Source organism: Quercus suber, unplaced genomic scaffold (genome assembly GCF_002906115.3).
Source record: "Quercus suber isolate HL8 unplaced genomic scaffold, Cork oak 2.0 scaffold_418, whole genome shotgun sequence".
NCBI lineage: Eukaryota > Viridiplantae > Streptophyta > Magnoliopsida > Fagales > Fagaceae > Quercus > Quercus suber.
This window is the reverse complement of record NW_027069869.1, coordinates 658317-683594: the sequence shown is the minus strand read 5'-3', so window position 1 is coordinate 683594 and position 25278 is coordinate 658317. Positions and strand designations below refer to the sequence as shown.

The window sequence follows — 25278 nt, the reverse complement described above, 5'->3', positions numbered from 1 at the left end:
CTACGTGGCAGGACGCGGCACGGACTCACGGTCAGCGGCTTCCCTGCTGCGTCCAGCCGAATCCGACTCGGGTGCGGCTCCTCTGGAGCCGCGTCGATGCTTCACAACATTTACCTACATTTACATGGTAGTTCTGTAATGTAATGTAGACGGACGAACTCAAATACGTGAATGGAGAATTGATATGACATCAATTAAGGTGGAGCCAAGTAACAAGAGCAAGTCATAGGCAGCCATAAACATGCCAGGATATCTGCTCTTTATCATCAACAGTTCTATAGATATTAATCCCTTCTATCTTTGTTTAGCAGGAAAAACTACAAAAGCAGCAACTTATGTCATTAGAATGCAGTAGTTAGGCAAAGAATGACTTTTGCTAGTGTGAGAATTTTAGTCTTGATGTGTTTCCTTGGTATGATCATAATCTGTAATCTAAATAGCTTTATCTTGCAGTTCCAAAATGGGATGCATATACGGCTTCAGAGTAGGTGCTGAACAACAGCTCCAACTATTATTGTGGATGCCTAATAATGAAAGTTGGCATATGATTTTTCCCAAGGACCCAAATTTGCTTACCCATAGGTGAGTGCTCTCCTAAAAAGNGGAAATACTATTGGATTCTATAAAATGTTACATCATGTTATAGCAACCAAACAGAGATACACGAGCTATCTAACCATTTATCCTTAGATGGAATAACTAAAAAAACTTTGGTCAAGCTACTCATCCCATGAGATTTTTTACAGTGGTTGTTACTTTGTGATGAAATATCACACAACCAAACAGTAATGTATAACATTAGCACAGCATGAGTGCTCTAATCTATATATATCTAAAAGTTGAAGCATAGAATTTATTATTGCTACACTCATGTTGAGTCACATCAGTTGCCACATCATCCATTTATTTTCTCTCTTTTTTTCTTTTTTTTAACTTTATTATCCCTATTTTAAAAAAAAAGAAGAAGAAGAAAAATTTCTTCTCCCTATTAGTCCACATTTACTGTTACAATTTCTCTAATCTTTCCCCTCTCTCTTACCTCTTTACTTCCTCACTATTCTCTATTTTACCGTTACAATTTCATCATCTTTTTTATATTTTGACCATTCTTTTTCCTATGTAACCGATCCGATTATATATATGAAAATAACTCCCAACGTTGAGAGTGTGGAGTTAAAATTCAATTCATATAATGTCATTGTTCTTATCCTCTAGGTGGAGCATAAATTCAATTCATATAATACCTTGTTCTTACACTCTCTCTCTCTCTCTCTCTCTCTCTCTCTCTTTTGATAGATTTTTGTTCTTTTTTATAATTGTGATTAAGGTTGATGGTTTTTTTTTAATGATAAATATGTGTTATGGTACTGTGTTTTTTTAATCTCTCATCACTAACTCTTCCCTTCCCCTTTTATAACTTTGCCTTAATTTTGTTTTGGTGTAATATTTAATTTTTGGCAAATAAGAATTTGAGTTTTATTAAGACACAATCTACATGACTATGAATTTGAATACTCTCTCTCTCTCTCGGTAGATTTTTGTTCTTTCTTATAATTGTGATTAAGGTTGATGGTTTTTTTTTTTTTTTACACAATAAACATGTGTTATGGTACTGTGTTTTTTTAATCTCTCATCACTAACTCTTCCCTTCCCCTTTTATAACTTTGCCTGAATTTTGTGTTTGGGTTAATATTTAATTTTTTGGCAAATAAGAATTTGAGTTTATATTAAGACACAATCTACATGACTATGAATTTGAATATACCTACCAGTTGTTTGACTAATAAATTATTATAAATTCTATTCTTTTTTCCTTTAGTTTTATTTTAATTTTGGTTAAAATAACATTGTAGTTTTGCAATAAGTTTTTATATTTTGATCATCTCCGAGATGATAAATTTGAAATTTATAAAGTTTAGTTGTATATTAAGCAAATATAACACACTACAACATAAATTATAAGAATGTGGTTACCTTAAAAATATATTAATCAAGCATACAACAAATCACCTCATTACATAATATTTATATATTCCCACGCATCCCGTGGGTATACGGCTAGTATTAATCTTAATCGTAGGCAAAAGGAATGTTTCTGGCTCTGTCAAGTGAAGTGCCACTCTTTTGATATCAAATCTTATATACAAATTTATTTCACGTTAGCTCTACTAGGTCTTTTTTGCTGCCTTCTCATCTTTTGGTGTCAAGGCTACCAATGGCAGCCCAACTGTGCCATCCCCAGCTTCCTCTTAGAGACCGTTGGGGTGTGCGTTTACTGTGAGCGTTTGACGTTTTGCCTTCTATAGCTGTTTTTTTTTTTTTTTTTTAATTTATTAAATATATAATATATTTTAAACATAAATTAAAATATGGGTGGGTCGGGTTGAGTTTGGCAGGTTTGTAATTTTATGACCCAACCTGACCCGTTATAAAAAAAATTTGTAACCCAACCCAAGCCCCAAAAACCGACCCAACCCGGGAGGTCGAGTCGGGTTTGGCGGGTTTTTTGCACACTCCTATGTGATATTATCATGGAAATGATGCCATAGATTAGATTTTTGTAGCTTATTTGCAAGGACGAAAGGAAAATGGGATAGAATGAAATTATCATGGAAATGATGCTATAAATTAGGTTTTTGTAGCTTATTTGGAAGGACGAGGAGGAAAATGGCTTTACGCAAATAAGCTACCAAAATATAAGCTAACAAAGCACAGGTTGTGGAAATTAGGACATAATGCCTAGGGGTGGCAATTCTTGTTTAAGAGTCAAGTTCATGTCGAGTCAATTCATGAGTATTCGACTATATAAGTCAACACTAATCTGACATATTTATTAAACGGGTTAAGATTCCTCAATTCTAATATGACTCGTTTACTAAACGGGTTAATCGTGTCGATCTGTTTATCAGATTTTATCAAAATGAAGGAAAAAATTATGAAAAAACAAACAAATAAATATTTTTAATATAAAATTTAGAACTAATGAGTAACTGTATTATAAATAATCATTCAAAACTAAAACATATTCCAATATCACAAATAATCAGTCACAATATGTCAAAGTAAATAAACGACAACAAATATTAAGTTTATATACCTAGAGTTTAAAGGGTATATTGGTAAAATGTCACTTAATTAAATAGGTCAGACGGGTTAAACGGGTTCTATGGTTTAAACACTAACCTAACTCATTTATTAAACGGGTCAGTTGTGTCAACTTGAATATAACACGAACCCATTAAACCTCAACCCATAACCTACTAATTTCGTGTCGTGTCGTGTCAGTTTCGTGGGTCGTGTTCAATTTTGCCACCCTTAATAATGCCCTTCCCTTCCTACTTATTAACTCATGTTGAATTTGTCAAAAGAGGCGTGAAGGTACATACAAAGTATGTGTTGTCCGATAAGAATCATAAAGATACTAATCATTTATTGCTTCATTGTAATTTAGCGAGGGCAGTTTGGCTTGTATCTAAACTGACTTTAAGTACAAGTCTTCGACAGCAAAGTTCCATAAAACAATGGTTGAGACTTGAGAATCTTGTTACTTGCAGCACAGCAACCTTATGTACCATTTGATGACATTGCAATTATCATTATTGCAATGGTCCATATGTAAGAAACAATAGAGACCGGCTTTATTTGAAGGAAGTCAAGGAACAACTATATTCTAGTAGATTTTAATTTGCAGGTATGCTAAAGAGCTTATGGGAGACCAAAGCAGCAATGCAAGTAAGACTAACTGAGTTTTTGGTCTGCTGTCAAATTAGTTGGAGACAGCATTTTGGACTATGACATCAGAAGGCTTCAGTCTCAAGGGACAAGAACTATGTTTAATGTTGTCCACCCAAAAATTCTCAATGAATAAAGGCAACGAGATATGCTACCTAATTACTCCCTCACAAACTTGTCAAGTTCTTTAACTAAGTGTCAATTTCAAACCTATCTGCATGCCTCCAATGCAATGTCTTGATATATTGAAGCTACATGAGTTTAGACATAATCTATTGAACTCCAATGAAATTCACTTGATTCATCCAAAAATAACACACTTTAGGTCTTGGGGTTTTGAATACTAGAGGTTAGGGAACAATAGTACCATCACACTAAAGAAATATTGCCTTTTCAGTTTGTTTATTGACTTGGCATTCGCCTTTGCGTTGTTGTAGTTGCAGTCAAATATATTCATCTCGTGTCAATTTAAAAACCTTATTGCATTTTCAGTCAATTCTTCATATATATAACACATCTGATTAATCAATTCAAATTAACATAATAAAACTCAATTATACCAAATAAAATATAATTTAAAATTCTCAGTTCGTTCTTGTCCACAAATTTCTAGCGATTTTATTTATAACTTAGAACTCTTCTAAGTACGAGTGCCATTCCCAAAAAACCGCGGGATACTATCTCAAATCCTGCTCGGACGTGGTGAGATTGATATCATGTCTACCCAGATCCAACAAGGGTATGAAAGATGATTATCTGATAGCTTTGGGAGCATGGCATGATGGCGTTCACTACCCCGTCTAAGCGGGAAAACCAAGTAGGGTGCCTTAGAATTAGGTTTCCTAGTGATAGATTTGGACTCTATAACCCTGACCTTGTTTTGTTTTTTTTCGTTTCACTCCTTTTTTATTATGGCTTTCAGCTTTTTAAACATGTTTTGTTCTTTAGCTATGTTCGCAGATAAGAGGCACGTGGCCCCAAGAATCAGTTTAACCAACATTCAAGCCCTCAATTACTTACTGAGATCCGAGATCTTTGTGAGTGAAGACAGGTAGTTGCGGGCCGTTCATCTAATATTGGACTTTCAGCCCATCTCGGAGATATTCCAAGAAATCAGCCACACCATAAGAGCGGGTGACCCACGGATAAATTAGATTGACGTATCTCAGCCCCACTTTTTAGCCCGAGACGACCTTCCTCCAGTAGCACACCCATTCCCACAAGGCGTTCCTCTGGTTGTCCAACCAATTTAGCAAGTTCCTCTTGAAGCAGCAGCAGCTTTAGAAGGGACAGAAAAGGTGTAAGTTCTGGCTGACCTTCCACCTCCTCCCCCTCTCCCTGTGGCTACAGTTGGGCAGCTTCCTGACCTTGATCTGAAAAAGAAAAGGAAAATGCCAGAGGTGCCCAATGTGGAGGAGGGTGAGATGGTTCCTCCCAAGGGAGCAAAACAGCCCAAGCGCCCAAGAGACAAACAGACTTCCTCCGTGGAGAGCAGAGAGGACTCCTAGGGAGCTAAAGTGTGCCGACCACCAAGAGCGTGGTCTCCAAGGCTGGAGGTGGATGGTGTCCCCATCTCTTAGGACACTTCAGTCCGCAACTTCTAGGGGGGCACGCGGGGCATGTTGCTGAAGCCCTTGAGCAGCTATTACTTCTGCTGAGGGATATGGATGCTTATAGGTACTTCAAGCAACTAGACCTATTTCTGTCCGTGAAGAGGGATCTTGCTATGGTAAGCGGTTTAGCACATCCTTTGAATTATACACTTAGTTGCTATTTTTTTTTTTATCTTTTTGCTCTTCTCATGTCGGATTCTTCTGTTACTTTCACACAGATTACCCAACAGGTCTTCTTGGCCAAAGAGTGGGTTAAGGATGCCCACAATCAGGCTAGGGCAAAAGCCCACTCCCGTTCCGAGACTGAGAAGATTTTGGGGGCTCTCAAGGAGGAGCAGACAGTACTATCTGAGAAGCTGAAGGGGGTGGTCCAGGTCAAGGATAGTGCCGAAGCAGGTCTAAAGACCACAAAAAGGCAAGCCGAGGACCAACGCCAAAATCTTCATTTGACCGGGATAGACTTAGCTACGGAGAGGCAGATGGTCAAAGATCTCAGGGCAGAGCTGTAAAGGACCAAGGTGGCAGTTCCACTGGCTAAAGAGGCAGTTGAAGTTGAAAAACAAGTGTCTTACCAACTCGGCATTGAAGAAACTCAGGTGAGACTTGCTGAGGAGCTTTCCGCGGTCTGTAGGGATTACTGTGACATATCGTGGGGCAGGGCCCTTGACGTTGTAGGAGTTCCTGCAGACTCTGTTCTAAGGCAACCTGGGAGTATCTATTACCACCCTGAGATTCGCGAACTCCCAAGTTCTGACTCCTTTGCCCCTGAGCAACCCTTTACCAGCCAAACTACTCTCACTCTCCCTGAGGCTTCAAAGGGATCAGGCCAGGCAGATGATCAAGGCAAGGAAGCTGAGGGAGTCTAGGACAAGGTCCAGGAGAAGAGGAAAGTTCTTTCTAAAGCCGAGGACAAAGAAGCTGCATCCAAGGAAAAAGTAATAGAGGCTAAGTGTAACAAAGCTGATCCCAAAGCCAAGGATGCTGTTATCTCCCAACCGAGTCAAGTTGTTGACCCTCCAGCCCCCAAGACCAAGATCTAGTTATTAGGACATTTTGTAATAGTTTTTTTTTTTTTTTTTCCTTTTTTGAAATGTATTGCACTCTTTATTTTTTAATTAATGAATGTATTTTTCCTTCTATCTTTCATGTTTTTACTTTATACGCCTTTAGACTTACTGTTATTGCAAACTATTGCCATTTTAGTTTCAATAAGAACCAACAACAATACCCTGCTATCAGTGCAAGTAATTCTAACTAAGTAGCAATGAAGGCTGAATCTAGTAAAGATAACTACTGAAATTTGTAAGGAATAAAAAGAAAAAAAAGGGGGAAGATATTCTTTAGAGAACTCACCTTACTCAGAGCTATTAATTTAAGGATTTAGTCATAGCCTTAGATCTGTTTTGGCACTTATAAGGATGCCATTGAGTATTACTTTCCCTCTAGCATCTAGTCCAGGGACAGTAGGCATGGCTAAGGCTTAGTCTAAAGTGTGTTAATCTCCTCTAAGCATCTGGTCCAAGGACAGTAGGCATGACTAAGGTTTAGTTTAAACACTTAGAAAAATTGTCATTGAGTGTTAACTTTCCCGCATCATCTGGTCTAAGGACTTTAAGCATGATTGAGTTTTAATTTAAACACTTATATAAGTTGTAAGTTGTCATTGAATGTTAACTTCCCCATATCATCTGGTTCGAGGACTTCAGGCATGATTAAGTTTTAGTTTAAATACTTATATATGAAAGAAAAAATAGAAAGTACAAGCCTTTATATAACAAATGAACATATTGATCAAAGAAACATTTACAAATAATAATACATTTTCAGGTTGTTTACATTTCAAGGGCATGGTATTACATGCTCATCCAAATCTTCTAGAAAGTATGCCCCGATGCCAGCTCCTGAGGTAATACGGTGTGGTCCTTCCCAGTTGGGCCCTGGTGTATAGCGAAATTCGGTAAACTAAAGAAGAAATAGGTTTGGCGCAACCTCGTTGAAGCAAGAAGTTTGAAGGGTCTTCTGCTGTTCATGTATCCCAACTACATTCTTTAGTGGATTATTTACCGCTTGGAGGGCAGCGGAGAGGTTTTACACTGAGGGCTTCAGTTTCTTCTTTGATAACACATCGCGTGTTGTCCTTGTGTTTGCATCTCTCTTCCTTTATTTTTACCTTTTATTTTCTGTTGTGGATATGATTATAATTGGCTTAGATTGTTTATCAATTCTGTATTAGTCTTACGTTCATGTTCTGCACATTAATTGTTTGATAATAAGCTTGAATTGATTTTTTGTAATTTGAAGTCTAAATGTTCAAAGGTGTTTTACACGCTTTTTGAACTTTTAAGGTCGAATCCGAATCATGACATAATAATCCCCTACCTGAAACTCTGCATGACGTCGATGAATGTCAGCATGAATTTTATATTGAGAATTACTTGCCTGAATTTTGTTGCGAATCTCAGTATGCAAATCATGAATATGTTGTGCAAATGCCTCAGCAGACTCAGAAATCCTAACATGTGGGGACATGGGCAAAAGATCTAAGGGCTTCCTAGGTGTATATCCATGCACAACCTCAAAAAGACTAGCGCCTATAGACCTATTGACAGAGCTATTATATGTAAGTTGGGCTATAGGAAGGATTGACTCCCAATTCCAATTGGCTTTACCCACTAGACATCGAAGGAGGTTGCCTAGACTACAATTGAGGATGAAATGCTGTGGAAAATTTCAATTTGGTGCCCACTAAATGCCACAAGGTCTTCTAAAAATAACTCATGAAGCGAATATCCCTATCGGACACTATGGTTTTGGGAAGACCATAAAGTTTGACAATCTCATCAAAATAGAGCTTTGCAATCTTAGAAGCATCAAAGGTCTTAGAACATGGTAGGAAATGAGCCATCTTAGAGAAGCAATCAACAACTATTAGAATAGAATTATGCTTCCTAAAGGTGCGGGGCAAACCTAACACAAAGTCCATACTCACATCTTGCCATAGGCGGTCTAGCACAGGTAGAGACGTGTACAGGCCAGTGTTTTGCTTGCGATGTTTGGCCAGTTGACAGGTACGACACTGACCAACTATCTTAGCAACGCCCCTCTAAAGACCAGGCCAATAGAATTGACGTTCCACTTCCTCAATTGTTTTATCTCGACCAAAATGACCTGCAAGGCCTCCCGCATGTATCTCCCAAACTAGGAAATCTCTCACTGAAGACCGAGAGATACATAATTGGTTGGCTTGAACAAGTAACCATCTTGAATGGTATAATCATCTAGGATTGGTTGTGGGGCATTACTTAGGCTAATGTAGAGCTCCCTAAAATCTGGGCATGACTCATATTCATCATTGAATCGCTCAAACCCAGTAACCTTAACACTCATAATGGATAGCAAAGACACCTTTCGACTTAGTGCATCAGCAGCCTTATTCTCAACTCCCGCCCTATGTTTCACCACAAAGTAGTAGCGTTGCAAAAATTCAACCCAACTACCATGCCTAAAATTCAGCTTCTTTTGGGAATGAAGATAGCACAAAGCTTCATGATCAGAGTAGATAACAAACTCTTGAGACAATAGGTAATGGCGCCAATGCCAAAGAGCTTGAATAATGGCATAGAACTCTTTGTCATATGTGGAGTACTTTTGCTTAGCGTCATTCAATTTCTCACTGAAATAAGCAATTGGGTGGCGCTCTTAGCTAAGTACTCCTCCTATACCAATACCTGAGGCATCACATTCCACTTCAAAAGGCTTGGTAAAATCAGGGAGACGCATGACAAGTGCCTCAGTCATCTTTTGCTTTACCTCATGAAAAGCCTTAGTAGCAGCTTTAATCCAAACAATCTCCCCTTATTTCATGCAGTCAGTGATGGGGGACATAAAGGTACTAAACCCCTTGATGAATCGGCGGTAAAAGGAAGCGAGCCCATGAAAGTTTCGAATTTCATGGATATTTTTGGGCTCAGGCCACTCCACAATCGCTTGAACCTTTTGGGGGTCAGTAGAAACTCCCTCAGAGGATATTATGAAACCTAAGAAGATGATTTTATCGGTGAAGAAAGAGCACTTCTTGAGGTTGCCATCTAAACTCTCCTTCCTAAGGGTAGCACAAACTTGAGTCAGGTGGTCTAAGTGTTGCTCCCTAGACTTACTATAGATGAGGATGTCATCAAAGTACACAACCAAAAACTTCCCCATAAAAGGCTTGAGCACTTGAGTCATCACTCTCATAAAAGTCCTAGTAGCATTGGACAATCGAAAAGGCATGACTATCCACTCATATAAACCATCCTTTGTCTTGAAGGCAATTTTCCACTCATCACTAGAACAAACCCTAATTTGATGATAGCCGCTTTTCAAATCAATCTTGAAAAAGATCGTTGCTCCAGCCATCATATCCAACATGTCATCCAACCGAGGGATAAGAAAATGATATTTCACAGTGATCTTGTTGATGGCATGACTATTAACACACATCCTCTAAGTTCCATCTTTCTTTGGAGTTAAGAGTGCAAGGAATGCATAAGGACTCATGCTTTCACGAACAAAACCCTTCCTAAGTAGGTCTTCTACTTGCCTTTGCAACTCAGCATGCTCTGCAAGGCTCATCCTATAGTGAGGCAAATTAGGTAGGGTTGCTCTAGGCACAAAATCTATGGCGTGTTGGGAGATACATGCGAGAGGCCTTGCAGGTCATTTTGGCCGAGACAAAACAATTGAGGAAGTGGAACGTCAATTCTATTGGCCTGGTCTTAAGAGGGGTATTGCTAAGATAGTTGGTTAGTGTCGTACCTGTCAACTGGCCAAACATCGCAAGCAAAACACTGGCTTGTACACTCCTCTACCTATGCTAGAGCACCTGTGACAAGATGTGAGTATGGACTTTGTGTTAGGTTTGCCCCACACCTTTAGGAAGCATGATTCTATTCTAGTAGTTATTGATCGCTTCTCTAAGATGGCTCATTTCCTACCATGTTCTAAGACCTCTGATGCTTCTAAGATTGCAAAGCTCTATCGATTATCATTAGATTGCAGTTTACAGTAACTATATAGCCATTATAAATAGTTAGTAAGGATTTAAGACTAATTGTAAGCAAAAGAGTTCAAGTGCGTCTTTTGTGAAGGAAAGGGAACTAAAGTAGTTCGAGGGAGGCCTAAAATAACACTAGTAGCCATAATAATGGGTTGGAGGGTGACTGAGTGAGCCAGTGAGGTCATGGGTTCAAGACCTATTGGGTGGGTGGGTGTAGAAAAAAACAAACACTAGAGAAGTAGTGTAAAAGGAGATGTTAATAAAGGAGGTGACAGAGTTTATTTTATATAGGATAGAATAGTGGAAAAAGAATACAAGCGAATGATTCTGATTAGTCAATTAAGGATCTATAGCTGGTCCCATAGTTTTGGATGAGGGCTTTGTTGTTGTTGTTGTTGTTGTTTTGTCAAGGGAATGGTGGTTGTGGTATTTCGTGGAATTAGAGATGGTGGTGATGGTTATTATTTCTGATTGCAAAATATCAAGCACAAGTAGAACTTTTGAGTCTACTGATGATAAAGCCATTGCTTAAACTTAAAATCTAGTATTAGTAGTAGTTATTAAAGAATGAAATTTATAATAGTTTGTGTTGGAAAAGGTCTAATGTGTCTCATGTTCATGGACATCTACTGATAGTGAAACCAATAATACTATTCTAGCAGCTGCAGTTATTACCATTTTAGTATATGGAATACCTTGTTTCTGGGGCTGCCAAAGTTGAACCGGATCAAGATTTGAAACTTTATACAATTATTTAAGCTCTAGAGAGTACTAATATTCTTAACAGAAAGAACATTGTGGGGAAGGGGGATGAATCATTAATCATGTGATCGGTTTTTATTTCTAAAAATGCAAGCTTGTTACTTATTTACCATAATGCTAAGAATGTACACTGCAGTTAAAAAAAGAGACCATAAAAAGAAAAAGGGGGGAAGAGGGGGGGGGGGGGGGTGGTGTTTGGGGGAAAATAATAGAAGTTGGAAAAATGATTCTGAAAATAGGGAAAGACTATCCATGCAAAATGGAACTTAACTAAGAACTCATAGTGACTTGGATGAAGTAAACTAAAATAGTTTCCAACTTGCTTTCCTTAGCAAGCATCTTAAGACAAATTATAACCTCATTGCAAATTCTGTCAAAAGAAGTTTATCAGAGAGCTGGGGTTCGAGGGGTAGTTCCAGCACCTCTTGTAGTGCCTTGGAATTGGGGTTTGAACCCCACCAGCCCCTCCCCCTATTTTACCTGTATCTCAGAGAGCTGCTGCATAATCAGGATGCATATTACGTTATTGAATCCAAAATATTTAATACAAGATTAAGGTAAACTTAGCCAATGGAGATGCATGGATGAGCGTGAGCCCAACAGAGAGTAGAAAAAAGAAAAAGAAAATCATTGAGGTTGCTTGTTTTTTCACAGGACTACAAATTCTGTTGACACATCATAAATAAGAACTCCAGATTTTTAACCTTGACCAAAATTCTAAGTGCTGAATTACGTTTTGAATTATTTTATGCATCAAAATTTGATGGAAACTTGAAGTTATATTACCATATTGTAAAGCAAGAGAGTGTAAGAGGTTCTACTCTCAACATTACACTGAATATAAAACAAACTTTGTTAGTCCTATTATAATCCTTTCAGAGAATTTTAGGGCTAGCTTGTGTGCTTTTTATGTCTCTTCTTCTATATTTCTGTATCCTATTGTGGTCATAACTCTACCTTTTTTTCATATGTTCCTTTACTGTCGTCTAAAAACAAATCAAGCAAATACTACAGATGGCAGAAATGCTTAGAATTAAGTTTAAATGGAAGAATGGGTTTAGAGGGATATCCCAGTGGTTCCAGCACCTCTAGTGGTTCTGGGCACTGGGGTTTGAACCCTACTGGCCCTTTTTACCTAGCCAAAAAAAATATGTTTAAAAGGAAAAATATCATGGCAGAAACTTAAAATTCTCTATATCTGAGTAACTGCCAAAATGCTCTAAGTACTTAAGAGGCACCATCACTTCTATAGAACTATTCATCTTAGACTCTTAGTGTGATATCCTGTAATATGTGAAAAAGCTCAGTTAAGCCAAGCGAGGTCCTAGATGTTGCCTTGAGTTTATTAGTCTACTGCAAAACAACTTAAAATTGCAGGAATGATCTGTTGTTTACATTTAGCTAAAAGCTTAAATGAACCCTCTTCCTGGAGAACACTCTTTTCACATTAGTGATTAATAAATGAATAAAAAAAATGTCAAACTCAATAAATGTGTCATATGAATTTACTAGTGCAGGCGCTGCCCCTTCCAAGTATTAATTATTCCCTTTGCTTTCACAATGAGGGGCTAGAGAACTGAAGAAGCTAAAGGAAAAAGATCAATTACAGCTACCCTTACGATTTATTTCTATATATTTTGTCTGTCAGAATTTGATATAATATTCCATTATATATATATTTTTTTCAGGTAGATGAGTGGGCATGGTTCAGAGTCCACTCAAATCTGAGCAATAGGAATTGGGCTAAACCTTGGCTAATGCTCCAGCATGATCATAAAAAATGGGCCTCCAGAAATGATACATTGAAGGACATTGCTTCTTAATCATGTGAAATTTTACAGATCAGGTTCCCAAACAAGGTCAGTATCTTGGAAAATACTGACTTCTACCGTAATGCTTTGAAGGCCCAAAGGTTTATAAGAATAAGCATATGGTCACAGGGAAACTTTATTACAAATCAAGTTTACTAGCAGCTAATGTATTGTTGTTGCCAATCACCAAACTATCCACTGAGATAGACTACTCTTCATTGTTAAAAGGAAACAATTGCTAACACACTATGTGACCAATACACATATCAAAACCTATCACATTTGCTGATGATTATGATTATTTACATTTTTTTTTCTCTTTGAAATACGAAATTCATGCCTTGCCTCTTCAGCACTTTTCTCCACAGCATCAAATCTTTTTCCTCTCAAAGGAAAGCTCCATTTTAAAACTTGGACTGATCTTTCTCAACTTCAGCTACTGAAGCAGTATGCACAGCAACAACATTTCCTATCATTGATTCTGCTTCAATCCATGCAAATTACCCACTTAATATGTCAGAAGCCTCACTAGTTGCAAGAGTAATAGAAGCCTGGGATTTTGTAACCTATCCCAAAAAACAAGGCATATTAATTATGAAAACAAAGATAAAACGTCTACAAGTAATTGCAAGGGATTAGAACTCACCAAATGCAACAGTTATGAACTTATAATTCCTTGTTCTCCATCAGATATGCCAGCTGCAAGTGCAGGATAAGCATCTGGTTATATCTTAACAATGTTTATAAAACCAGAAATTTTGTACAGCTTCTGTCCATGGGCACAAAGTCAATTTTGTTGGCAAGTAATTATTGTTGCCATTGTCAACCAGTGAATCTCCAAAGATAAAGAAGGCCCAAGCAGCCTTAGTTTGAAAGTAAAATGATCCCTGAACTAAAAGTCAATAAGCTGCCATGAAATTAAAAGTAACATATATAAAAAAATAAAAAATAAAAAAAGGAATTTAAATATAAGAATGCCTAGAGCAACAATCTCATATAACAACACCCAGATTCAAAAGCTCATTAAAAAAAAAAAAAAAAAAAAAAAATCAAATCATTGAAAAGCACCTATTCATATCAACAACCATTGAAGATTCCAGTAAATCATCAAGCCCAAAACTATTTATTGTCTACTTGGTATTAAAACAAAAATAATTACAAAAATACATCAAAATGCACAAGTATCCATAAACATTGCATCCCAGAAGTATTTCAAAGTTCACATTTTTCATTCTTAACTCAATTCACATTCAAGCAATTGCAAATTATTTGAAAAACAAAAAATAATTTAAAGTCAATCTTGGCCATGAAGCAAGAGGACATGATTTTCGTACCCTTTATTTGAATTCTCTTTTTTCCTTCTAGGTTTTTATTTATTTATTTTTTTTATTATTAATTTTTAATCTTCCGCTATGGTTATCGTAACGTGAGACTTAGATATTATTATTTTGGATTCCACGTCCACGTCCACGTTTTGCGTTTCTTCTTCTTCTTCTTCTTTTTTTTTTTTTTTACTGACCAGCGCCTCTTGCACTGTCCATGGGACATGAACAGTGGACATGAACAGTGCATTAAGGCAAATGAACAGTAACCCATGCACGAACACTGAACAGTAACTTTTTTATTATTTTTTTATTGTTTTCAGTTTTTAGCAAAATAAGTGGTATCCAAACGCACCCTAAAAGTCTAAGATGAATGCTTCTATAGAAGTGATGGTGCCTCTTAAGTACTTAGAGAGTTAGAGCATTTTGCAGTTGCTCAGATATAAAAAATTTTAAGTTTCTGCCCTGATATTTTTCCTTTTAAACATATTTTGTTGGCTAGGTAAAAAGGGCCAGTAGGGTTCAAACCCCAGTGCCCAGAACCACTAGAGGTACTGGAACCACTGGGATATCCCTCTTAACCCCATTTTTCCATTTAAACTTAATTCTAAGAATTTCTGCCATCTGTAGTATTTGCTTGACTTGTTTTTAGACAACAGCAAAGGAACATATGAAAAAAAAGGTAAGAGTTATGACCACAGTAGGATACAGAAATATAGAAGAAGAGACATAAAAAGCACACAAGCTAGCTCTAAAATTCTCTGAAAGGATTATTATAGGAGTAACAAAGTTTGTTTTATTTTCAGCGTAATTTTGAGAGTAGAACCTCTTACACTCTCTTGCTTTACAATATAACTTCAAGTTTCCATCAAATTTTGATGCATAAAATAATTCAAAGCATAATTCAGCACTTAAAATTTTGGTCAAGTTTAAAAATCTGAAGTTCTTATTTATGATGTGTCAACAGAATTTGTGGCCCTGTGTAAAAACAAGCAGCCTCAATGATTTTTTTTTTTTCTTTTTTTCTACTTTCTGTTGGGCTCACGCTCATCCGTGCATCTCCAATGGCTAAGTTTACCTAAATCTTGCATTAAATATTTTGGATTCAATAACATAATATGCATCCCGATTATGCAGCATCTCTCTGATCAGCCTTCCATTTTTCTTTTTCTTTTTTATATACAGGTAAATAGGGGGAGGGGGCTGGTGGGGTTCAATCCCCAATTCCAAGGCACTACAAGAGGTGCTGGAACTACTGGAGTATCCCTCGAACCCCAGATCTCTGATAAACTCCTTTTGACAGAATTTGCAATGAGGTTATAATTTGTCTAAGATGCTTGCTAAGGAAAGCAAGTTGGAAACTATTTTAGTTTACTTCATCCAAGTCACAGTGAGTTCTTCGTTAAGTTCCATTTTGCATAGATAGTCTTTCCCTATTTTCATAATCATTTTTCCAAATTCTATTATGTGCCCCCCACGTCTTCCCCACTTTTTCTTTTTATGGTCTCTTTATTAACTGCAGTGGACATTCTTAGTATTATGGTAAATAAGTAACAAGCTTGCATTTTTAGAAGGAAAAAAAAACCGATCACATGATTAGTGATTCATCCCCCTTCCCCACAATGTTCTTTCCGTTAAGAATAGTAGCATTTTTATAGTCATTATATAATGGCTATATACTGACTATAAACTGCAGCTAATGATAATCAATAGACTACTCAATAAGTCCCAAACCATTACTACTACTGTCAATTTTGTTGCAGTCAGCTTGAAAGTTGACAACCTAGAAAGTTTTACAACTCTTACTACGATTATTAAATGAACTATTGAGACTTCTTTTCTAATGCTGCTATGAAATGCCATTCTACTGATTGCTTTGTATTGTTAGAATCATAGTTTTAGGAGAACTTACACTTTCTGAAAATTTTGGGCTGGGAATTCCATCTGCCAATGATCTGAATTCTGAACGGTAGGGTTACCTGAAGAAGAGAACTGAATTCTGTACTTGATGAGACACAAAAAACTCCATCATCGTTTGGTTGTTCATCACAACACATGAAAATCCCTACAATAAGATTAGATATTTTATCAGTAATTCTAACTTAGTCAGGTGATGTCATAAATAAAAAGAAAAGAAATCTCGTAGGGTGAGACTAAGGGAAGAGTAGAATGAGAGGAGAGGGAAAAAAAAAAAAAAAAACCCTAAATAGGCTAAGAAAGAGAGAGAGTAGCTGACTGTGTGAGTCATGGCAGAGGAGTGACAGTGAGAGAGACGGAAAGGGTGTGAGATGGAAAGGATGCTTACCCACGTAAATGCATGTTATATAAAACTCTTACAAAAGGAACCAACTTGTACAAGATTACAGGGAATAATCGAAACTACAAAAGCAAAAAAAGAAAAAATGGACATTGCATTCTATGCTTTTTGACAGAAACGAGGACAGAGAATCACTTGGTTCACTCACACCAATTATGAAGTGATAGATTATGAAAGAAGTAATAAAGGCAGCCTGTATGGTTCTGTGGTTAATAAACCTAGAAGGTAGCCTGAACAAACTCCAGGTGCAATGAAAATCCATATCAGGTTGCTTGTAGCAATTCCTTGATATCATAACCTAGAAGCTGCAAACAACCACAGTTTACAGTTAGTTTTAACTTTTAACACTTGATACAAAATTATACATGTAAAGTTACACAATAATGACATATATACCTGCTTGGTTGTCCTTGAGATCCAGTTCAATATAATAACCGTAGAAAAGGTTGTTGTCAAGGGTGAATCAAGCAGACTTATGCACACACATAATAAAACTTCCACCTGAAGAAAGTTGAGAAGCAATATTACTCCAGAGTTCCAAAAGGGCATGTATTGTGATTGGCATTAGAATATTGCAGGTTTAGGCATATGAAAACCTCAAAGCAGTCCCTGCAGGGATCACAATGTACTTTTATTTTATAACAACTTTAACAACACAACCTAAATCTCATTCTCATTAAAATAATACTATGTTTTAGACACATAAAAAATAAAAATAAAAACCATGTTATTGTACTTTTTGGTGGCAGTAGAGAGAAAATAAATTTTATTTTGCATTGCAGCATGATGCAAAAATTTTTGTTATATGCTTCACCAGATGTGGTATTTGTGGATTTGGTGTTACAATAATAGCTAAAATGGATTAAAGGCATTTTGCATTTCCGGATGCTAATGATCTTAGGGGCTTCATATACATAGCTTCTGAGTTTGTCACTTTATCACTTCTCAACCAAATGTGGGAATCTATTTGTGGATTTGGTAATACAATAAAAGCTAAAATGGATTAAAAGCATTTTGCATCACTGGATGCTGATGATCTTGGGGGCTTCATATGCATAGCTTCTGAGTTTTGTCACTACTTCTCAACGATAAAGTGACATTAATTCAACTATGGAATTTATTTTATTTGTATGTAGGTAGGGTAGTATTCAAACACATGTTCCATAGTGAAGGATCAAAGACTTTACCTGTTGAGTTAACTGAAAGCTACTTGAATAAGGATTACTATCTCTTATTGCTTGAAACACCATACATTGGTTTATCAACAAATTGAGAGAAGCTACTATGATCTGATCTTGACAGAATAATCTAAATGCTTTTTTTTTTTTTTTACTTAAAAATATTCCAATAGTTTTTCTAATTATATTCAAACACATGGCTGTATTAAATCTAGTTGTTATTAAAAGGAAAACATTATTTGTCAGTTTGTTAAAATACAACAATGTCTATTAATTGAATTGGATACCCAATATTCCTAACTTTTGCCCCCAAAGAAGGTACGAAGGAGGAGCAAAGCATCAAATTGTAGATGTATGGAGTAAGGAATTCTACTGAAAAAGATAAAGTGCAAGAGCATTTGCCAGAAGTTCAAAAAAATGAGCACCATTCACATAATTTAGCATTTAGGTAAAAGGAATTAACCATTCATTAAGAAAAGAAGGAAAAAACTGAGAGAAAAAGCTTTTGAGAAATAGATCTATTGACAATTTGACATAATGCAAAAAAGTAAAAAGCACATTGAATACCTTCATGGAAGATGTACCAGTACCACCCATATGGGTTTCTGCAGAACTTGTGAATTTACTCTACTTGGACCATTGCCAGATCTTAGAAACAGAAAAACTACACCTTTACTTCCGATGTTAATCTTTTTCCCCTCACTATCCCCATAAATTATGGAAGTCCCATTTTGTCCACCTCTCCCTTTCACAATTCTCATACTACCACCAACTCTATTGGCACATAGAGCAACTTGCAGCCCTTCATGCATCCAAACTACTACTCTCTCCCACTCCCACTCCCACTCCTTTCTCCACTACAACTCCTACTCCACTTCTAAATTTGCCAAGTCTCACATAAAATACCCTCTTTTCACTAACAATGGCATTTTCTGCAGGTTTTTTACCAGAAAGAAACCTACTTTGCCCCATTGCTTGAAAACCCATCTTCTTCCCTTGGGTCCTTAAATCAAAAACTGGGTTTTCAATGTAAAGTCCGGCCCAGGTGTGTAAAGGTTTCCTCCGTAAAGGGGGCAAGTTGAATTAGACAGTAACCATGTGCAGGGCCGGCCCAACAACTTTGGGCGTTAGATGAAAATTTTAAGTGGCCTTTTTTATATTTAAATATTTATTAATTTTTTTTAATTTAAAATCTATTTTTTCCTTCTTTTTGAGTTTCAAAGTTATTAGTCAAGTTTTTGTTTATAAGTTCCTCTAACATTTTTTTTCCAATTGATAATATGATTATTCCATTTAATTTTTCTTGTGACATAGTAAACCTTAAATAAAATTTTATTACTTTTAGTTTTGAAAAACTTTTTTCTGCAAATGCAAATGTAGTGATATTTTATAAGCAATATATGCATTTGGAATAGAATCTAGCCTTTTTAAATAATTAAATACATTTATTGGAGTATTTTCATCTATTTGCATAACTAAGTACAATAAATTAGTATCACTATAATATAAATGAGATGATATGATATACATCAAATTATTAATTGGTGTGATAACTTATAATAATTAATAAAGTAAAAGTCTAAAAGATACATATACAGTGCAGTGGGTGTGTGCCTCTGCTACAAGTATACATTGAGATTGAGTGTGGGTCGTGGGTTAGTGTGTGTTGGCCAGCCAGCCAACTATAAGATGTGGTGTGGCCATGGTAGTGCTTGCGTGCTTTCCTGTCATTGCTGTCAACTGTATGTGTAGTGGTAGTGTGTAGATTAAAATATAAATTTTGAAATAGTGATACAATGGGGCTTTTTTAATCTTTTGTACTTTAGGATACAATAGGGCATTTTTAATGCATTCTATTGATCAATAAAATGATTGAATTTTTAAAAAATAAAATAAAATATATAGATTTTTTTTCTTTTTTTATAAGGGGGGGCCTTTTTTATTTGGGGGCCTTAGATAAATATATAGAAAATATAAATAAAAATTTATCTAATAATTAATTAATGAACGTATCTTGCCGCACCTGTGAAGGATGGGTTTCATATGAGGATGTAGCTAGACAAGATGAAGGTGGAATCATGATTTGATATAAGCTTATATATGTGCTAACTTCTAAGGTATTAGTCATAGATGAAATTGATTGTGCAGGGTCATGAACCAGCAAGTATCTATAGCTCAAAAATAAGGCAAAAATAAGGCCCTTGTCATGGTTTAATTGTTTGATGTTATTGACATTATTTTTTTTCTTATTTGAGGTACAGAATGCCAAACAATCTGTTGCTAGTAAAGTCACTTGGGTTGTTGACAGTATTTTTGACTTAGTTAAATTAAGGGGATTATGAATTTGGTATCTTTATGGTATATGTGGGTTGATATTATATTTTTCAAACTATTGTTAAAATTGTGCAAGGACATGTTCACTCATATGCAAGGAAGCACGGGGCGCCATTTTTGTCAACGTAGCCACACCAAATTTGGTTGAACAGGTTGTACGACTGTACGCGCATCCCCTGACGATTTTTTTACTAATGCGGTTCGATACTATCTGATTTAATAATTAATAAAAATATATAGAAAAAATTGAAAACGTAGCACTTGTGTCATACGTTCCGAGATGCGGCTACATTTTCAATCCTATCGCACTTGTGTCCTACGTTTTCAAAAATTGTCGTGTAGCCACATCTCACCCAAACTCAAATCCACGCCCGTACTTCCTAGCTCTCAAGTCAAAAGTCTTCTTTTTCACATAATTAACTTTTTTTCATAAATATGTCGACACATATCAGGTCGTATTGGGTACCATTTCAGACTGTATCAAGTTGCGTCAAAAAAAAAATGGTCAGGGGATGCATGTGCAATTGTGTCTAGGCCGCACAACGCATCCCACCGAGTTCAACGCTAGTGTGTCAACCAAAATAGTGCACCCATGCTTCCCAGTTTATAAAACAGATCATACTTTGTTAGTAAGACAAGCTTGCCCTAAATTTAAAAATAAAAAAACAATAATAACAAAATCATAATAAAAAACATGTGTATAATTAAAAAAAAAAATTTAAAACCCACATTCTTGTAGTCAATGATGTGTTAACATGCTTGGCCAAGAGCTTTCATTCTTTCTTCCTTCTTCGGCTCTAGGTAGTTGTGTAGACGTATTCCTAATTCCTGTAGAAGAAATTAATTATATACATGCCTCTTCCACCTTGTAAACAAAATATTGATGAAATTCAAATAAGAAGAAATTAATTATATACATACTTCAATCACCTTTATCACCTTCTTCAACTAATTTCTTAAATCAACCTAGATGACATGCAAAATAATAATAATAATAATAATATTATGGTTAAGAACATTATATTCTTAAATCAAACTAGATAACATGCAACAAAAAATTAATATTATGGTTAAGAACATTATGTAGGTACACAAGTTCTTAACATAACATTTCATTACAAGAACATTATGGACTCAAGTAAAAATAAAAAGAACATAGTATTATGAGGAAGAAAACTTACCATAGGATAGAACCTTGGAAGTGTCTGGAACAACTCAATAAGCTTAAATAGTTGAAAACTAAAACATTTATAACAATAATAATAATATCAATATACATAGTTATTTATTATGTATTAATTTATTTTATTGAGAACAACTCATAACTCTCCTAACGTTGAATATGTTGTTGTATTATATGACAACATTGTCAATATGAAAATATTTTAAAAACAGGTAATTTTAAATTTTCACTAGAACACTATTGTAAAAGGTGGCACACCTTCCATTTCATACCACGAGCCAGATAATTCAACATTCCAAAATCGTAGTACAAATGAACTGATTACTTTGTAAATTATGGCCTAAATTAAATTTGCAAAGAAAATTAAAAATTAAAAAATAAGAAACTATATCCATCATATAAATAATTTTAAAAAAAATAGCAAACATATAAACTTACGGTTCATTTAATTGTTAACAAGTCTTACGTTGGAGCTGAAGCCATCAAGTAACATTGGCCAAGTTACTGTATCAAAATTGTTGTTACTTCTACTTCCACATTTGACCTTAAAAATTCTCCTTCTAAAATCCTCTAATATAGTAACGATCAAACCAATGGAAAAACCACTTTCATAATACACACTTCTTCCCTCCTCGTTGTTTCAAAGGCAATCTCCATGGTATGATTAAGACTTTCCAGCCTTTCACATGCAAAAGCATATTGTGCATGGCTATGTGCAATTCCATTGAGTTCCCTATTTATCCATATAATCTTTAAATTGTGAGGAACAACAAAATTTCTTTTGAAATCTATTAGATTAACATCATTGCAACCATCTTCATCAATTAAAAAATTAACAATACTTTTAGCATCACTCTAAATTCTAAAATTTTTAATAGGTGGGTCATTACTAAATAAACATTTGGCCCAAGCAATAATGACCTCTCCTTCCAACAAATAACTTTTTTGAACAAACTCTATTGCATTTTTCTAGGAGAAATCGGAATAAACAGGTATTTGGTTTTGTACCCTAAGGACAACACTAGTTCCGAGATAAGATGTAAGTGTGCACCTCCTCATAGCCCATTAATAGATAGGTTAAAAGAACTTGTAAAGCTAGGTTTTCTAACTGCCTCCTCCAAATAAATTGGAGTACCTACAAAATGAGAAATTTTGAGAAACGGGCAGGCTATTAGAAGTTCAGCCTGGTTTTTTTGGTGTCGTAAGGGAGGGATTGAACTTTTTAAGACATATTCAGACATACCAACATCACGATAAAGTCCCCTTTATTTGATATTATATTAATAAAACGCTAACTGCCCTACAAACTAATATACTATACTATACTATACTATAGTATAACATGCGCACCACAAGTTCTTAATGTTACATTTCATCAAAAGAACATTATAGACTCAAGTAAAAACAGAAAGACCATAGTATTATGAGGAAAAAAACCTACAATAGAATAGAACCTTGAAAGTGTCTGAAACAGCTCAATAAGCTTAAACAGTTAAAAACTAAAACATTTATAATAAAAAAAAAATATATCAATGTACATAGTTATTAATTATGTATTAATTTATTTTGTTGAGAATGACTCATAGCTCTTCTACCATTGAATATGTTGTTGTATTATATGATATCAATATTGTCAATATGAAAATATGTTAAAAACAGGTAATGTTAAATTTTCACTTAAGATAACATTATTGTAAAAGGTGGCACATCTTCCATTTCATACCACGGGTCAGATAATTCGTCATCCCAAAATTGTAGTACAAATGAACTAATTACTTTGTCAGTTATGACTTGAGTTAAATTTACAAAAAAAAAAATTAAAAAATATGAAACTATATCCATCAATAAATAATTTTTAAAAAATATCAAACATATAAACTTACAGTTCATCTAATTGCTAACAATTCTTGCGTTGGAGTTGAGGTCATTAAGTAACATTGGCCAAGTTATTGTGTGAAAATTATTGTTATTGCTACTTCAACATTTGACCTTAAATATTCTTCTTATAGTGATGATCAAACTAGTTGAAAAACCATTTTTGTAATACCACACTTCTTCCTTCCTCGTTGTTTCAGAGGCAGTCTCCATATTATGATTAAGACTTTCCAACCTTTGACGTTCACAAGCATATTGTGCAAGGCAATGTGCAATTCCGTTGAGTTCTCCATTTATCCATATAACCTTTAATTGTGAGGAACAACAAAATTTCTTTTGAAATCTATCATATTAACATCATTGCAACCATCTTCATCAATTAAAAAATTAACAACACTTTTACCATCACTCTCATGAAGTCTTTAATAGGTAGGTCATTACTAAGTAAACTTTTGGCCTAAGCAATAATGGCCTCACCTTCTAACAAAGAACTTTTCTAAACAAACTCTATTGCATTTTCCTGGGAGAAACCGGTGAAAGCAGGTAACTGGTTTTGGTCACTAAGGACAAAACCAGTTCCAAGATAAGATGTAGGTGTGCGCTTCCTCAGAGCCCCATCAATAGATAGGTTAAAAAACCTTGTAAAGTTGGGTTCTCTGACCACCCCCTCCAAATAAATTGGAGTACTTATAAAATGAGAAATTCTAAGAAGTAGGCGAGCCATTAAAAGTTTAGCCTGATGTTTTTGGTGTTGTAGGGGAGAAATTGGCATTTTTAACTCATGTTCAGTTGTACTAAGATCATGATAGAGCTCCCTTTACTTGATATTATATTTTATGGTTAAGAACGTTATGTAGGTACCTTAAGTTTTTAATGTTATATTTCATCAAAAAAACATTATGTACTCAAGTAAAAATAGAAAGACCATAGTATTATAAGGAAGAAAACCAACGATAGAATAGAAGCTTGAAAGTGTCTAGAACAGCTCAATAAGATATACATAGTTATTTATTATGTATTAATTTATTTTGTTGAGAATGACTCACAACTCTTCTAATGTCAAATATGTTGTTGTATTATATGGTATTCAACACTGTAAATATGAAAATATGTTAACAACATGTAACTTTAAATTTTCACTTAAGATAACATTATTGTAAAAGGTGGCAAACCTTCCATTTCATACCATGGGCCAAATAATTCCTCATCCCCAAATTGTAGTACAAATGAACTTATTACTTTCTCAATTATGGTCAGACTTAAATTTACAATAAAAATTTGAAAAAAAAAAAAAAAACACATAAACTTACAGTTCATCTAATTGTTAACCGTTCTTGCATTAGAGCTAAGTCTGTTATGTAACATTGGCCAAGTTACTATGTCAAAATTGTTGTTACTGCTACTTTCACATTTGACCTTGAGCATTCTCTTCCTAAAGTCCTCTAATATAGTGACGATCAAACTAGCTGAAAAACTATTTTCATAATACCACACTTCTTCCCTTCTCGTTGTTTCAAAGGCAGTCTCCATGTTATGATTAAAATTATCTAGCCTTTGACGTTCACAAGCATACTGTGCAAGGCTATGTGCAATTTCATTGAGTTCCCCATTTATCCATATAACCTTTAATTATAAGTAACAACAAAATTTCTTTTGAAATCTATAGATTAACACCATTGCTAGCTTAATCAATTAAAAAAATTAACAATACTTTTTGCATCACTCTCAATTCTGAAGTCTTTAATAAGTGGGTCATTACTAAATAAACGTTTGGCCCATGCAATAATGGCCTCACATTCCAAAAAAGAACTTTTCTAAACAAACTCTATTGCATTTTACAAGGAGATAGCAGCACAAACGGGTAACTGGTTTTGGTCCCTAAGAGTAAAATTGATTCCAAGATAAGACGTAGGTGTGCATCTCGTCAGAGCCCCCATCAACAGCTAGGACACATATTTAGTAAATGAATACATTTATGCATAATCGAGCGATTTTATTGCAACGAAATTTTTGTTACAATAGTCTATTGCCACATACATTATTGCAACAATTGGCAACAAATTTTTTTTTTTTTTTCATTTAAATAGATTGCAACATTTTGAAATTTATTGCA

The 25278-nt window shown here is 35.2% G+C and overlaps 1 long non-coding RNA gene and 1 pseudogene across 2 annotated transcripts; both read right to left on the bottom strand.

The window, feature by feature from the left end:
* Nucleotides 1-12940: 12940 nt before the first annotated feature.
* LOC111990356 (uncharacterized) lies at nt 12941-16724 on the bottom strand. Of its 2 annotated transcripts, XR_010624207.1 has the most exons (4): nt 16584-16724; nt 16191-16343; nt 13603-13655; nt 12941-13522 (listed from the first exon to the last, which is right to left on the bottom strand). It is a non-coding gene; the product is annotated as an uncharacterized LOC111990356 (long non-coding RNA). The 2 variants fall into 2 exon arrangements; XR_002880637.2 differs by lacking the exon at nt 16584-16724 and having other exon boundaries at nt 16191-16577.
* A 134-nt stretch (nt 16725-16858) lies between these two features.
* Nucleotides 16859-24695, bottom strand: LOC136062478 (RING-H2 finger protein ATL47-like; annotated as a pseudogene).
* Nucleotides 24696-25278: the final 583 nt, after the last annotated feature.